We start from the raw sequence: 18,537 nt of genomic DNA, 5'->3' as shown, positions 1-18,537 counted from the left end.
TATAAGAGATGAGAAAACTGAGCCAAAGAAAATTTAAGTAACTTGTCTAAGATCCCAAAGTAAGATGTAGAGCCAGAACACAAATCCAGTCCTTAGAAGTATATATCTTCTAAGGGTAGTAGTTTCCCAAATCTACCTGTACAGAAGCTGGTTCTCAGAAAGGATACCAGGCCCAAAGTCATGCCCCTAGTAAATGCAAAGGCTAGAATCAAGTCTTAATATTTTTATTTTAAAAGTGCATGCTTTTTACTGAAGCTTAGTTCAGGTGATCATTTAGGGCAGCAAACGGGTCCTATATAGGGTTTCTCAACTCATAAGACCATCTGTAAGAACGGAAGTGATCCTTGTGTGTGCTATTAAGCAGGGTTTCACAGCAAGCAGTCCTTGCTCCAACCTCTTCTGTCCATGGTGCTGAAATAAAAGACCAGCATAGCTGCCATAAAGGAAAAACTGACAAACTGATCTGAATCTCAATGATAAAGGATCTTAAATACTACTCTGAGCCTGACCATTGAGAATAAGTGAAATCTTTTCCAAATCTCCTGTTTTATGTCCAGAATCTCTCCTCTCTTCCAAAATCTTGAAGTTGAACAAGATAAAATAAGTGAGACTTACAATTAACATGGATTGTTCAAACCAGTATGTTTTCAATTTCATAATGCCAAAGATTCTGTTATCTGGAAATAAATCAATGAAAAGGGAGCATGAGAAAGTCTATTATGTAAACATCAACTCAGATCTAAACAAAGTTCAAATAAAAAGGAATCAGAGACTAGAAACCCTCAAGCATGTCTGAAGCCTCAGCCCTGGGCCAGTGGAGGATGCTGAGGCTAGTGCTGAGAACAAAGGCTGGAGACAGAGTATGTCTTTATATCTGGTGCAGAATTGATTTTCAAGCCATAAAAATGTTAGTTAAGGAAACACTGACATGAACTAGGGCAGGGCAGGGGGGAAAGAAGTTGGAAAATAGCAAGTGCAATTTCACGCTTATGAGAAATGGAATTAAAGTTAAGAGAAGGAAGGCAATCTATTGTCCAGAAACTGGCAAACAGCACAGCTACTGCATCATTATAGTGGCAACGACCCGCTGTGTTCATTTGTCTCTGAGCTGTCTGACCTAGGAGCCAAATGATTTATCTACTTTCCACAGCTTCAGCTGGGCCAGGCCAAGAGGATAACTTGGAGAAAGGCATTGGGGGTGGGGGTGGTGACATTCAAGCACCAAGCCAATGAACTCCATATGTCTCGTATTAGAGGGCATGCTCATAAGTCAACCAATATCACACATTTATTTCACACCTACTGTAAACAAATCTCTTTGGTAGAAAGCCTCTGGTCCTACAAAGATTGGAAAGAGCAGAACCAGTGGCCCTGAAGAGCTTATAATCTAGTGGCAAAGATTAAGCATGGGAATAACCAATTAACAATATTTGCTAGACCATGGCTTGAGAAAACAAGAGAATACAGAGGAGGACTGTTGATTTTCATCATCAGGAAGGCTTCTGAGAGCAGATAGCACCTTACTTGACCTTAAATAACAGGAAGGATTTACATAATCAGTAAAAAAAATGAGGGTGAGCATTTCAGGATGACAACACAATTAGCAAAGCCTCAGAGGCAGAAGAGGGTGGATTATGTTTTGGTGAGGGCAATGTTGCCTATCCAAAGCCAAATTCCTGACCCAGAACCCAGATATGAGATAGACAGTTCCCAAGCTCTCCACACACAGAGAGAGAGTTGAGGCAGCAGGGAATGCTCGAGGCTTTCCGAACCACTTTGTCAAAACTTGAATGACTTCCAAGTCATAAATGGAATGTGTAGGCCAGGCATGGTGGCTCACACCTGTAATCCTAGCACTCTGGGAGGCCGAGGCAGGCAGGTGGATTGTTTGAGCTCAGGAGCTCGAGACCAGCCTGAGCAAGAGCGAGACCCCATCTCTACTAAAGAAAAATAGAAAGAAATTAGCTGGACAATTAAAAATATATATAGAAAAAATTAGCCAGGCATGGTGGCGCATGCCTGTAGTCCCAGCTACTCCAGAGGCTGAGGCAGTAGGATCGCTTGAGCCCAGGAGTTTGAGGTTGCTGTGAGCTAGGCTGACGCCACGGCACTCACTCTAGCCAGGGCAACCCAGTGAGACTCTGTCTCAAAAAAAAAAATAAAATAAAATAAAATAAATGTTTATATCTCTATCCACAGTAGGATATGCTGCTGCTAAGTGAAGAGAAACATCGAGACCAAGTCACCCCATGACTCTCCCAAAAAGACATCCGTGAAGTTAACCATGGTAGCACTTCTTCCCCAAGTGAGCCTATTCTCATCCTGGTAAATAAGAAAATCTGGTAAAAAAAAAAAAAAAGGTCAATTCTGGCATGAAAAATGGAGAGTCCACAAGGATTCTTAGAAGTTAGACGAATAACATGTTGTTTGCCTGTCCTGGATCCAATGACATCATTGCAGACCTGCCAGTCCAACTGTGCACATCATATCCTCACTACAAGCTAGACCACCTTGTGGAGCAGCTGCTGCAACACAACAATCTACAAAGTCAGAAAACAGATTAGAGAGAGGAGAGGCAGCTGAGGAACCCTCAAAGTACAAGGGAGAAAACATTTTATTTCTAATTCTAGACATATTTCTAAAACACATCTAATTTTTAATTCTAGCTCATGGAAAGACTGCCGGGAAGAAAGTCAAGATGAAAATTAAGATGACACATCTCAGAGCTAGTGGTTTTAAAATCACTTGTTTGCATTACAACAAAAGGACCTTGGATGTATGGAGGGAGAAGCAGGAGTAAACAAATACTTTGGTGTTGCAAACACGCCTGCTACGGAGGACCCGTTCTGAGGAAAGACCAAAGAATAGTATGTCTTCAGGCAGATGGAACTAAAACAAACAAAAGCAAATAGAAAGGTATCTAGCAACTTGATGTTATTCAACAGATGGAAATTCTAGAGAAAAAAAGGCAAGCTTCACTTGGAAAAGAGCACATCTGGACATAGACTAAGACCTGCCCACACCATACCACTGAGAACTTGTTCTGGAACATGCTCAGTGGTCTCCCAACTGCCAACTGCTGAAGCATTCACGTGTATGAAGCGTTCACATAAGTCATCGCACTTGATGACTTCAGCTCTGAGATTCCCTGATCCCTCAACTGCTGCCACGAGCATCTTCCTGGTTCTTCTTCAACGTTTCTGATCAGTCCTTTTGAGTCTTTTTGCAGGCCACTCTTCCTTCCTGATTGCAGGTCTTCCCCTGAAATGCAGTTCTCTTTACTCCCTTCCATATTAAACTCAATAACAGGGACACAAGGACAGAAAACTTATAATCTAATTTCAGGGACCCCTGGTTATAGCCTGGCAATGTTAGGCAATGTACATAACTCTGCTTAGACTGTTACCTTACCAATAAAATACAGGTAATGACACTTTCTCAACTTATGTCAGGTGACTAGTTTGAAGATCACAGGTGATGACATAAGAAGAGAGCTTTGATGACTGTGAAGACTTGTAAGCCGATCAGCTCTAAGGTAAAATGGGTGGACGGGACTCCTCTCTCACCTAGACTGTATCCCCTACCAGCTCCCGCACTCTTTTCTTCCCCCATGATCCGGCTCCAAGCATAAACTCTGTGCTGTGTCTCTCACCTCCCCTGGCTCTACCTCTATTTATCCAGTCCAAGACAACCACAAGAAATTCTCTGGTTTAGGACATGGATTAGGTGGAGATTTGGGCTGAGCTCAGATAAGCCAGCAGCTGGAGTAACTGTAAATCACAATTGCTCTGCCAAGAAACATCTCAGCATTGTATTTAAATATGAAGGCTCTAAAAGTCATACTTCCTGAGTTCAAATGCAGTGTTCCGTGCTCTTTGTCCTTAGGTAAGTTACTCAACCTTTCTGTGCCTCAAATTCCTCAATTAGAAAGCAAGGGTGTTAACTCTAGTATCTACCTCATGAGGCTTTTGTGATTTTTACATGAAATAAGACATATCAATTATCTCAGACATCATAAATATAGAATAAATATTTGGTTTTATATCACATGTAATAGTTACAGGTGGTAACAAGAACTCAATCATTCTTTACCTATTTTCTGATTAAAAAAATAAGAACTCAATCATTCAACAAATATTGAAGAATTAATTGAGATTCTGTTTGCTCTGGGAATGGGGAGGACAAAGCCGAGATCTACTTAGCTTTACTCTAATAAATAAAGTGTGGGATATATTAATAAATAAGTATATAGGAAATTATAGCAGTGGTAAGTGCCATGGTATGGCAACATAAAGGAAACTGTGAAAACACACAGAAAGGGCATCTTAGAAGTATATGAAATGAGGAAACAAGTAATGAAGTGGTGTGGGCTGAATTTTGTCAATCCAAAATCCCAAAATTCATATGTTGAAGTTCTAACTTACAGTATCTCAGAAGTAACCAATCATTGTACATAGCATCTTTAAAAAGGTAATTAAGTTAAAATGAGATAATTAGGATGTACCCCAATCGAATATGACTGGTGTCCTTGTAAGAAGAGGAGATTAGGACATAGACACGAACAGAGGAAACACCGTGTGAGGACACGGGGTAAAAGACGGCCATCTAGAAGCCGAGGACAGAGAGGCCTCAGAAAAATCCAAGCCTGTCAACCCTTGATCTCAGATTTCTAGCCTCCAAATTGGAAGGATGTAAATACTCATTGCTTAAGTCACCTAGTCTGTGGTGCTTTGTTATGGCAGCCCTAGCACACCGACACATGGAGGATGAGAAACTTCAGAGAGACAGAATGATCTGACACCGAAGTATGAGCAGGAGAGACTGTTTGGGCCAGGGCACAAGGCAGGGGCCAAAGGAGGATCAATGCCAGAATTCCAATGTCATGATAAGACCTGACATTTGTGTATATCCCAGGTTCTTTGGGAACATATTTCTATATACTAACTTCTTTTGTGCTCACAACAAACTTGAGGTGGCTGGACGCATCTGCTTCATAACTATCCCTGTTTTATAGAGATCAAAACTAAGGCCCAGAGAGATATGTGAAAAGGGCTTGCATGGCACTGAACTTGCCTTCATCAAACTATCTTAGTGCAAGGGTGGAGATGTGAAGGAACAACAGAGCTATCTCTTTGTATTTGGTACTAAGTATAGTTTTGCTTTATCGATGTAATGAAGACAGAGTAAATGAATTCCCAGTATAGTCTTATAACATGGAGAAACAGCTAAACCATACAAGAAAACCAGTTGTATGGCAGATAACAAGCGTGCAACTTGAAAAACACAGACAGAATGGTTGAATATGAGCCTACAGATGAGTTATGCCAGTAGATAAAAAAGGAAACCGGTTAGGATAAATGTTTTGGAGGGTTTGCGGATGGTGGGTGAATTTAGTGGAATCTGTGTGTTCTTCAAGGAAGTAGACAGAGGTGAATAGTGAATCAAAACTTCTCCCTTAGTCCTCAGACATCTTCAGTGGTGATTTAAGCTGTCTGCATCCCACACCCCACACATCCTCAGCCTGAGCCGAGCTCTTTGAAATGAGTCTGCACCAAATGAGGACTTCCAAAAAGTAACAAAGAGAGGTCGACATCTCACGTGGAGAGTGAGAATAGGTGTTTTTACCATTCTAGGGATGGGACACTGGGTAAGTTAGCATATTTTCAGCTTTGCCTCAGTTTTCTTGTCTCTAAGATGGAACCTCATTTAATGTGAAAGTTAAATGCTAAGAGTTAGAGGTATAGCGTTGTGCCTGGCACAGAGCAGGCATGGGATAAATAGTAGATCCTCATCTAATGTGTTGCAGGGGAAAGGAGTTGCTTCTGACTTGGAGGCTGCAGAATAGTTTAGATATCATCGAGCTCCATTACCACTCTGAACTTTGTACTACACAAACGCATCGTAACAGAGTAACACCTCCAGGGCTATGAGCTCCCCAGAGCATATTTGTCTCCAGACAAACAAAGGCAGCTGGCAGCACCCAGCATCACCCTCCTTCTTTCTGAAATGAGCAAACTAAAGTCAGAAGAACTGAGTAATGTCAAGTAAATACATTTGAGCCTGTCACTGGAAAGTTCCTAATAAGGTTTCCAGGTGATGCGTTTGGTGACAGGATGTATCTGACTCACCCATCCTGCCTTTGCACACATCCCCAGATGATGGACAACTGGCCTTAGATCATGCGATTTCAGAACAATCTAAAGTATTCTTTGCAAGGCTTCAAAAACACAATTACTCCACTGAGAAATGATGACAACCAAAAATAACAATTATGTTATCTTCTTCAAGATAAGAACACTAGAAAGATGAAAACCAGTAAAGAGAAGACATGCCAGGACATGCTGTTTTTCAAGTCTATTAGGGTAAACATCGAGACCACCAGATTCCCCCTGGAGTTGCTATCCGTGGTTTGCACATGACCGTACAGACGTGGAGTGTCAGATTATGTCACCAAGCCAAAGGACCTCAGACAGGGCATCTCGTTCTGAGCAAATTCCAAGCAAAGCTAGTGGCCACATCTGGCTAGACTCCAAAAGAAGAGCATTTGAGAACATGACCTTGCTACATGGAGTATCCAGATAGGAATTCAGGACAGCCTGCCAATCCAAGTTGAAAAGTCGTCCGGGAGACCCCTGTGCACAGTGTGAAATCTTCCAACCGCATCCCTGGTGCTTTTCTCTACTCCCACACAGATCCCGACACCGTTCAAAGTTCTCCCAGCTATTGATGCATTATTTGGTTTTTTGATGCCATAACGCTTATAAGATTGTTCAAATGTTCTACATCCTTTCCTAAATTTTAAGTCTTCAAGAGCAGCAGGAAGTCATTCTCCAATCCCTCTCCTTCTCCAAAGCCCTGCTATGGGCCTAGCTTTAGCCCCAGCCCCAGCACAGGCCGTTATACCCCAGGGTTCCACACTGATGCTGGTGATGTGACCGCATGAATGGGATCGCGTTTGCTTCACCCTCAAGCACACAGAACCCCCAGGAGAAAGTCTTCATTCACAGCACTGGTCAAGGCAGCTGTCACGTACCTGTGTTGTCACAGTGTTCAGTCCTGCATATCAAGGTCCTGCTCATTGGACTGATTCGTTACGTTCATTAACATGGCATGCAATTTGCTTACTAAAGTATGCGATGTCTGTGATGGTTTGCAAGAATTGGAAACATGGAAAATGGAAAGACAGAATTGGTTTTAATCAGGGCCAGGTATCTCTGGTGAAAATGAGTGTGGGAAGGTGGTAGTGCTCTCTGCACATTTCCCTTCTCATTTCACACTGACCTTGCTGCGTGAAGGAGACTAAGAGACTCTGAATGGGGAGGCTGAACTTCCACATCCACAATCAGACTGTAGAAAATTACACAGGCTTATACCCCACACTGCAGCCCTAGGTTTTAAAGGCCTGCTGCAACTTAAGATGCAACTGCTGCTACTAATAAGCTTCCAGAATAGTGATGATCTTTTGGCCTAAGAACACCCCTTGGCACATACATAAACAGTCCTGGAAGACCAAGAGAGAGACAAGGAGAGGAACGGTCCTTTCTTCTCTCCTGTTTTCTATCTTTTCTAGGTATTTTCTCCTTTCCAAACTCCACATACCCACTCACACTCAATGCATACTCAAAAAGAGCAGGGCAAATCTCACCAGCCCTGATCTCACTCTTGAATTACTTGCCCAAAAGGAATAGAGGGTAATAGAATCATAAAATTGATGTGTTAACCACGAAATTATTATCTATTAGTTAACTATGAACTAGTTAATTGTGAAATTAGTAAATATTAATTATTTTTGAAAGGTAAAACAACACAAAGGAGAAAGTAAAAGTTCCCACATACGTATGGTGTATAAAGATTTCACAGGTGGAAAAGTAAACATTCTCCCTAACTTCTTTAGCCACGACCTCTGATTTGTCTTCTGAAAGACTGTGTATGATTAGAACATTTCTTGAAAAACAGATGAGACATTGGTAACTGTAGTTGCGTCTTGGAATGGAGCAAAACTTTTCATCTCCTTTTATATTACATGACTTTTTCACTCTAAGTAATGCATTTCATTTCAAAAGCAAAGATAAACAAATTAGACAATCAATTGACTAATTTTTTAAAGTTGTTCTTATGATCAAAACTCAGTCCCTCAAATTAAAGTTTTTTTCTGGTTTAAGGATCTGAAAACAGATGGTTTAGTCCCAGCCTTCTCCTTAATTTGTCTCCTGACTTATGTTTTCAATCCATAAACACAGAATATCTTCCCATTTATTGATTTCCTTTTATTTTTTTGATCAATATTATAGTTTTCCACATATAGATCTTATACATATTCTGTTAGCTTTACACCTAAGCACTTAACTTTGAGGGTGTTTTTGTAAGTGGATTTTTTTAAATTTCAAATTTCATTTTTTCATTGCTGGTATATAGGAAACCATTTGACTTTTATGTATTAGCCTTGTGTCCTACAACCTTGCTCTGCTAACTCACTGATTCCAGGCCATTTTTGTTTTGTTTTGTTTGTTTTGGGAATTTCTATATAAACAATCATGTCATCTGTGAGCAAAGGCTGTTTTATTTCTTCCTGCCCCATCTACATTACTTTATCTTCTTTTCTTCTCTTATTACATTAGCAAGAACTCCAGTACAAAGCGGAATAGGAGTGATGAGAGAGGACACCAGCATCCAGTTTGTCACCAAGTATAAAATCAGCTGTCGGATTTTTGTAGATGCTCTTTATCCAATTAAAGAGCTTTATCAAATTCTAGCTTGCTGAGTTTTTATTGTAACTGATTGTCAGATTTTGTTAAATGCTGTTTCTGTACCAATTTATATAATCACATGATTTTTCTTCTTTATTTGTTAATGTGGGTGATTACATTGATTGATTTTCTAATGTTCAACCAGCCTTGCATACTTGGAATAAATTCTATTTGGTTGTGGTATGTAATTGTTTTTATACAATGTTGGATTCAATTTACTAATATTTTGTTGAGGATTTTTGCTTCTATATTGATATGAGATATTGATGCAGCATTCCTTTCTTATAATGTTTTGTTGTTTTTTTTTTAGATGGAGTCTCTCTCCGTTGCCCTGGCTTGAGTGCAGTGGTGTGATCATAGTTCACTGCAACCTCTAACTCCTGGGCTCAAGGGACCCTCCTGCCTCAGCCTCCCAAGTACCTGGGACTACAGGCATGCGCCACCACCCCAGCTAATTTTTTCTAGAAACAGTATCTTGCTCTTGCTCAAGCTTGTCTTGAACTACTGACCTCAAGCAATCCTCCTGCCTCAGCCTCCCAGAATGCTAGGACTACAGGCATGAGCCACCACACCAAGTTCTTATAACGTCTTTTTTTTTTTTTTAATTTCAGAGCATTGTAGGGGTACAAACACTTTGGTGACATAAATTGCCTTTGCACCACCCAACAAGCATGCCCATCCCCCAGACAGCATACACTGCATCCATTAGGTGTGAATTTACCCATCACCTTCTTTCCCCTCCCACCTAACTGGCACCCTATGAATGTTACTTGCATATGTACACATTAGTGTTGATTAATTAGTACCAATTTAACGGTGAGTACATGTGGTGTTTGTTTTTCCATTCTTGTGATACTTCACTTAGAAGGATGGGCTTCAGCTCCAGCCAGGATAATACTATATAGGTAATTCATCATTTTTTATGGCTGAGTAGTACTCCATGGTATACATATACCACATTTTGTTAATCCACTCATGTATCGATGGTCAAACTCCATGGAAAGTAGTATGGAGATACCTCAAAGAACTAAAAGTAGACCTACCATTTGATCCAGGAATCCCATTACTGGGTATCTACCCAAAGGAAAAAAATCATCCTATAAAAAAGACATCTGCACCTGAATGTTTATAGGAGCAAAATTCACAATTGCAAAGATGTGGAAACAACCCTTATAGTGTCTTTATCTGGTTTTGGTATTAGAGTAATGCTAACCTAATAGAATGAGACAGGAAGTGTTTCCTCTGCTTCTTTTTTTCTGGATGAAATTGTGGAAAATTATTATCATTTTCTTCCTTAAATGCTTGGTAGAATCTACTAGTGAAAACTTCTGGGCCTGGTGCTTTTTTATTTTAAGATGATTATTTATTTAATTTGTTTGCTATCCATAGGGTTATTCATATTATCTATTTAACCTTGCAAAACTTTGCTAGTTTGTGTTTTTATGATAATTGATCCATTTAATCTAAGTTATCAAATTTGTGGACATTAAATTGTACATAACATTTCTTTATTATCCTGTTAATGTTTGTGGAATCATAGTGGTGACCCCTTTTTTATTCCTAACTTTGGTAATTTCTGTCTTTTTGTTTTCTTGATTAGCCTGATTATATGTTTATCAATTTTAAAAAAATATATATATTTTTTAAAATGTTTTGGTTTTATTAATTTTCTCTATTGTTTTTCTGTCCTCAATTGATTTCTGCTCTAATTTTTATTATTTCTATTTCTGCTTGCATTAGTCTTAAATTGTTCTTCTTTCTCTAGTTTTCTAAGACAGAAACTTAGATTATTGATTTAAGATCTTTATTTTTTATAATATATGCATTTAATGCTAGAAATTTCCATCTAGGCACTGTTTTCACTGCATCCCACAAATTGTCATAAGTTATTTTCATTTTCATTTAATTCAAGACAATATTTAATTTTGCTTGAGACTTCTTCTTTCACCCACATGTTATTTAGCAGTGTTTTGTTTAATTTCCAAATATTTGAATGTTTTCCAGCTATCTTTCTGTTATTGATTCCTGATTTAGTTTTACTGTGGTCTGAGGACATATTTTGTATGATTTCTATTATTTTAAATTTGTTAAGGTCTGTTTTATACCCCCAAATATAGTATGTTTGATGAATGCTCTATGTGAACTTGAGAAAAATGTGTAGTCTATTGTTCTTAGACGGAATATTCTATGAAAGTCAATTTGATCAAGTTGATTGATAGTGCTATTCAGGTCAACTACATTCTTACTGATTTTCAGCCTGCTTGATCAATCAGTTACTGAAAGCAGGGTATTGAAGTCTCCAACCATAGTAATGGACTTGTCCATTTCTCCTTGCAGTTTTACCAGTCTCATGTATATTGGCGCTCTTTTGTTAGTTATATACACATTAAGAATTGTTATGTCTTCTTGGAGAACTGACCCTTTGTCATAATATAATGTCCCTCTTTATTTCTAATAATTTTCCTTGTTCTGAAGTCTGCTTTTTCTGTAATTAATATAGTTACTCTAGCTTTTTTAAATTAATGTTAACTTGGTATATGTTTTCTCCATCTCTTTACTTTTAACATAGCTGAGTCATTATATTTAAAGTGATTTTCTTTTAGCCAAAATACAATTGAGTCTTGTTTTTTGGCCACTCTAACAATGTCTTTTAATTGGTCTATTTAATTGGTATATTAATTGGTGTATTGACATTTAAATATTGATACAGTTGGGTTAATATCTATAATGTTTATAACTGTTTCTATTCATTGCACTTGTTCTTTGTTTTTTTTTTTTTGGCACTATTTTTGCACTTTTTTCTGATTTTATTTTATTTATTTATTTATTTATTAACTTATTAGAGATAGGGTCTCTCTCTGTTTCCCAGGCTGGGGTGCAGTGGTGCGATCCTAGCTCACTGTAACCTCAAATTTCTCGGCTCAAGCAATCCTCCTGCCTCCATCTCTTAAGTATCTAGAACTAGGTGAATACCATCAGGCCTGGCTAATTTTTTTCAATTATTTTTTGTAGAGATGGGATCTGATTATGTTGCCTAGGTTGGTCTCAAACTCCAGGCCTCGAGTTATCTTCCCAACTCAGCCCCCCAAATTTTTCCAGTTTTAATTGAGTATTTTACATAATTCGGTTTTCTCTCATCTCTTAGCGTATCAATTATTCTTCTTTCTAAAATATTTTTAGTGGTTGCACTAGAGTTGAAATGTACATTTTTAATTAATCAAAGCCCACCTTCAAATAACGGTGTGCTTCTTCACATTTAGTAAAGGTACTTTTTATAACAGAATATTCCCAGCTCCTTGTTCCTGTTCTGTATTACATTGCTGTTATTCATTTCACTTACCCATAAGCCATAATTAGCCAAAAAAAATTATTATTTCAATGTAGTTATCTTTTAGATCAATCAAAAATAAGGAATATAAAGAATTTTATTTTACTTTCCCTTATTCCTCCTCTGATACTCTTCATTTCTTTATGTTGATATGAGTTTTTAACCTATATAATTTTTCTTATTCCTGAAAAACTTCTTTTTAACATATTTTGCAGGGCAGATCTGCTACCACCAAACTCCCTCAGTTTTTCCTCATGTAAGAAATTCTTTAGTTCTCCTTCAATTTTGAAGGATAATTTCTCTGAATATAGAATTCTAGGTTGGTGGGTTGTTTTTTTCTTTCAACACTTGAACTCCACTCTCTTCTTGCTTACATTGTTCCTGACAAGAAGTCTGCCATAATTCTTATCCATATTCTCTCATAGGTAATGTAGTTTATTTTCTCTTATTTCTTTCAAGATTTTTGTCTCTGTATTTGGTTTTCTGCAGTTTGAATACATGTCTAGGTGTAGATCTTTTGTTATTTATCCTGCCTTATGTTCTCTAAGCTTCATAGATATGTGGTTTGGTATCTATCATTAATTTTTTAAAATTCTCAGCCATTATTACTTCAAATATGTTGTCTGCTCCAATCTCTCTTTCTTCTTCCTGGTATCCCAATTATGTCCCTGTAACACCTTTTAAAATCCACCCATGGTTCTTGGATGCCTGTTATCCATTCTTTTTCTTCTCTTTACATTTCAATTTGGGAAATTTCTACTGGCATGTTTTCAAGCTCAATGATTCTTACCACAGCTGTATCCAATTTATTTATGAGCCTATCAAAGACATTCTTCATTTTTGTTACAGTAGTTTTGATTTATAGTAACTCCTTTTGATTCTTTCTTAGACATTCCATCTCTATTTACATTATCAACCTGTTCTTGTGTGTTGTCTACCTTTTACATTAGGACCCTTAAAATATTAATCACAGTTATTTTAAATTCTCTGTCTGATAATTACAACATCTGTTTCATATCTGAGTCTAGTTTTAATGCTTGCTTTGTTTCTTTAGACTCTTCTTTTCTGGCTTTTTAGCATGCCTTGTAATGTTTAGCTGAAAGCCGTACATGATGGATGCGGCAACAGGAACTGAGATAAGTGGGTAAAGATGACATTTTATGTGAATCTGGCTAGGAGCTGGGCTGTGTTTAATGTTTTCTATAGCTGTAGATACCAGAGACTTCAAATTCCTCCAGTATCCTTGTTTTTATTTCCCTTGTTGCCTTTCGGCTTTCCTGATAGCTCCATCTTAGATGGAGTTTGCATTCTGTAGGTCTTTCAGCTGTAATCCATTGTTATTATACTAGAGCCCTATTGGTATAATAATAAGATGTGAGAAAAGGAAAGCATTCCATAATCTTATGATTAAATCCTAGTCTTTAAATTGTTCATATCCCTGGGTTATGACATTCGCAAGTGTGAATGTTGTTTTTCCCCACCCCTCCTAGACAGGAAGTCTAGAGGGTGCTGAAGTCAGGCAAATGCCCCCCACACCCCGCTCCAAGTGGGATAAGGCACTGATAAAGTTTTTGTCCCAGGAAAAGGCTTTTTTTTTTTTTTTTTAAGGAGACTGCTTTAGACTTTTAGACTCATTTTATAACGGTGACTTTTCACCTCCACCTGCCAGAGCCATGAAGAGATCTTCCTTGGCTCTGGGTGAGAACCTGGCAGGATTCACAGAGGTAAAACCCAGAAAAACATAGGACTCTCTCTAAGACTGTGAACTCAGGAGTTTTTCACTTTGATACTAGTCTTACTAAATTTATCAAAATTACCAATTAGGTCACTTCTGCTCCAGGTAAGCAGATTTCAGCTGTGATTTTTTCGGTATTCACCTGTCTCTCTAGATTTCGAAGTGGTGGTTTGCTCTGTAACTTCATTCTCTGGTGGGTCCAAAAAAAGTCATTGATTTTTCAGTTTGTTCAGCTTTTTTCTTCTTGTGAGAATGTGAGTGATCACTTCCAAGCTCTTTACATGTCAAAACTGAAAGCAGAAGTCCCTTGACTTGTGTTTCAATATTTTCATCTGCAAAATGGAAAAGACTCTGTCCCTGGAGCTTTAAAGGCAATGACATCATACAGGAAGAGCACTTTCAGGAGGATCATGAGCCAGGTATCGACACTGATCACTTTTTCATTCTACCCATTCAGAATCCTACAGACCTATGTGGCTTTGTCCATGACGATTTCTGAATCAAGCCACAAAAATACTAGATTATGTATTCCTCTTGGTCTCTACACGCTTAACATTTTACCTACTCTGCACTCACACAGAGAAAACTCTACCTAAAATGGTGTCAGGCTCAAGTTGGGAATAACAATGGGGTATGCAGGAACAAGATGGGTTATAGGTTACGAGATTAAAAGCACAAGGCTCCAAGATGGGAGAGGCATATTTAGTCTTAGAACTGAAGCATAGCATGAGGTAAAGAAAGAAGAGCATCCAAGAATCTGAGATCTTCAGTACCCTGGGGAAACTCCTCTTTCTTTAGGATTCCAACTTGAGGTCTAGATAGTCTGCCTCCCTTTAACTGCTCAAAAATTATGACAACCACTATTTCTAAAATTATAAAAATCTCATATATGGAAGGATCATGAGAACTCATGCGGTCCATTCATCCATCCAAGGGAACAATATTTTCAAGCTCGGTGACATTACTAAGATGGCATCCAGTTTTACCCTTAGCCAAATCTTGCCTTAAAATTTCCCCATCTCATTGTGCAGGACTTCACATTCTCAGAGAATCTTTCAGAATCCCCCATTTGAGAATCACCTGAAGGTTTCATTAACCTGCATGATCTATTCCCCACCCAACCATGAGTTGAATATACTGCCACCTGCCTCTCATTTGATATGGTTTTCTAGCCATTCTGGATCCATGTGGCAAGAACCCATATAGCCAAGCTGTCCCAGCTTTGAAATAAATGATGTGAACATTAGTGCCAAATGTGTGAGTAAAGTTCAAAGATTTATGCTATCTTTTAAAATTTAGCCAATTCCTGAGCACAAGAAAAAATCAACTGTTGGACCTCTTTTGTTCTTGGCAAAAATCAATCATGGTTCTTGCCAATGATCCCATTACCCTGTAGATGCTGGAGTCCCTCCCCACTGCATGTTGACATCAGCTGTATTGCACTGCATTTCCATAAGGCTTCTGTCTTGGTTCAAGATTGAAACCACCTTTTATCTTCTCTTCTCTTCTTAACATCCTTAGATCCCTATTACTTTTCCCCAAAATAACTGTAAATGTGTGAACTAATTAGCTTAGAGAGCACAAGCTCCCTTAATGCCTTCAGAATCCTGCCATCCAACACTGATTTCTGTATGTTCTGAGCTGCAAAATAGCCCCTCACTTGGTTTTGGTTTAATTATTCTTCAAGGTCATCCCTGTGCCACTTCCATCCATGATTCTTTTCTTCTCTGCTTCTGTTTTTAAGAGGATTTTTAAGTAGGTTCGGCAGCTCAGCCGTTTTTGAGTCATTACTAGCTTCAATCCCCTTTCGCACTTATTACTTGGCCTATTTTTCCTCCAGCCTCGCCTCTTTCTCTGCTATATTTGCAAGAGTGCTTCTGATTCTCTCTAACCCCTTTGTCAGGTTGGAATTGTTCTGTGTCTTGGAGGTGGGTATCTTTTCCCTGCAGTTTGAACTGATCCTACGTCGCTTTGATCTGGAAATTGACCCTTCCCCTCTCCTGTTTACAGCACAGATGGGTCTTTTCCTTCTGCTTCTGGTTGCTCCTGCAGGAACTGGACTGAATGTTCCCTTGATCTGCAGGGTGCTCACTGGAGAGGCAAGAGCCCCAAGAAGACAGCTTCCCCACCTGCCCGTGTGGTGCTCACCAGCACCCCAGCCTTCAGGAATTCCAATCCATCTACTGATTTATGTCTAGGTTCAACTTTGGCAGAAACCAGAATCCTGAGGTGAGAATAATAAAACAAATGCAACAATTATCATAATAATGCCACCTCCCACTGGAGAGCATTGTAGGCTTTTCAAACGCTTTCCTATAAATTACCCAATTCAGAAGACGTTGCATAACAGATTCTTTTTTTTTTTTTGCTTTCTTCTAATTATTATTCTAATTATTTTCTATTTTCTTCCAAACCCCTATTGTAATTTCTCTCTTTCCCACTCATTTTACATTATCAAGCATTATCTTAAAGAACTATAGAAGACACTTTGGAGATGGATCTAAATTGGGGGCTTTTGATCTTTTTGGAGTAACAGTATACAAAGCCGGGGCTCATGTGCTACGAGGGATGCGGAGGGATGATCAGAAAACTTCGCAAGTGAGCACATGCAACAGAAACCGGGGTAAGGCTACAACTCGGAGGCACACAGAAGACCCAGATATTCTGTGGTAATTTCAATGTGAGGCTCTGGGCAGTGCCTCACCGCAGATACCCCAGCTGATGGCACTGGGCTCTTAAGTGAAGATCAGGCATCTCTAGGGTTTTAGGTGGGGCTGAGCCTGCAGGGATGGGCCTCTGTGGGCAGGGGGTCTGGGCGAGCAGTCAGAATAAAGGCCACAAAGAGAGGGAGACACTACGGACAAACCAAGGCAGAAGGCCCAGAGACGAGGAAAACAGGAGGTCTCCAGAAGTTCACGCATAGGTTAAACTAAGGAGAAGACCCTCCAGTCAGACTTCCTGGATTCAAATCTCACCTCCACCACTTACTAGTTCTGTGGCCTTGGGCAAATTACATAACGAATCTGTGCCTCAATTTCTTCATCTGTGTAATGGGGAGAATAATGGCATCTACCTCACAGAGTTGTCATAAAGATTAAATGGAACATGCTGAGAAGAGTATCTGGCAAATAATAATGTGCTATGTCGGTGTTAACTGCTGCTATTATTGTTGTCATCTAAGGTGCCAGGATTTTTCATGGGTTTCTGGAGAGGTAGAAGGAAATCAATGAGACTAGGGCAGACATGTAAATAGAAAAGGATTTTTGAGGCAGAAAACTTGTGACCTGAAGCTTCTACCAGGCAAATATCGATGGCTAATTCTAGGAAATAAAGACAGTCCCGGAAGATAGAGTATTTCTCTTCCCTTTCATTCACACACATTGTCTGAAGTATGGGCTTCCAGGAATTCAAAAACATTCCAGCAATAAACATCAAGCACCAGCATCTTCAATAACATGAATAAAAAGAACAATAAAGATAAATGTCATCAGTGCTTAAGAGCCGTGGGGCAGACGTTAGGCTACCATAGTCTAAAACAAGGAGAAAGAAAAATTCTGGAGTCATATCTCTTTTTTGATTTTGAATTTTTGATGTCAAACATCTACATGCTCTTCTCTTTCCTCATTGCATATGAGAAATTATGATGCTCCCTTCCCTTGAAGACAAGGCCCCCCAGGGCAGAGATGAAGTATGTGGGAGTCATAGTTCAAGTTGTTAACAGGGACTGAGTGAATCTTGTTTTTTAAGCTACACTATCTCTTTTAAATATACAGACTTTTTTGTCTAAAAAAAACAGATGTAAAGATTATTTGTCTAAAAAAAAATTAAAAAGCAAGCACAGCCTCTGTGATGTGATGATAACACGGAGGACAAAATATTTGGCCCTTGCTATTCCCCAGTCCTCATTTCAGCCTGGCGAGGAAAGGAGATTGAAGCCACATTCCCAGAAATGTCATATTTATCGGCAGTGATAAATTTGGCAGAGTCTGAAGGACTCATCTGCACTTACTTTAGCAGCAAAGACTCAGAAAATGGGCAATTGCTTCCCCAACATGAAAAAAGCATCCTAGAGCTGAGCAATTGATTGAAAAAGATGAGACCAGCCTACCAAAGATGAGAACTCTGGGAGATCATTCACGTTCAGAGAAAGAATCCAAGCGTGGCTAAGAAAGGCAAGCTGACTAGCACAATGAAAGGAGCTGAGTAGAGTCTGCTGCTCACTACAGACACCGGGAGTATGGCTCGTGGTGAAATTATTTTTTTTTTTCCATTACTTAGAAGACTGGAATCAAACTGCTTATCTCAGAATTCTACTGGTCTCCAAATCCATCTCAGAATCCCTGGTTTTAGTTCTATTTTTCTAAGGTTCAAGAAAGACCACCGTTGGTTTAAAAAAGATTCTGTCAAACTATTTTATCGCAATCCACTGGGAAATCAGATTTCTGAAAATATTTTCATTAGATTTGTATCTCTGTGACCCTTCAGCCCTAACAACAAGGTCTAGGAGCTATGACTTATGTGTCTGCCAAACAAGTTAAGGAAAGCTTTTAATAAGAGGATGAAGTAAAGCCAATCTGCAAAACCGTATAGCTTTGACAATTACATGTCGTAAATATTGTGTAAATATTTGGCAAGGTACGTGAGGAAGGAATGCGTATGCCATGCAGTGTTTCAAAGAATTTTTGAGGATGTTTTCCTTCTACAGATAGAAACCACCCTGTGAGTGG

This window comes from Propithecus coquereli, unplaced genomic scaffold, assembly GCF_000956105.1.
Source record: "Propithecus coquereli isolate 6110/MARCELLA unplaced genomic scaffold, Pcoq_1.0 Scaffold41, whole genome shotgun sequence".
NCBI lineage: Eukaryota > Metazoa > Chordata > Mammalia > Primates > Indriidae > Propithecus > Propithecus coquereli.
This window is presented reverse-complemented; position numbering follows the sequence as displayed.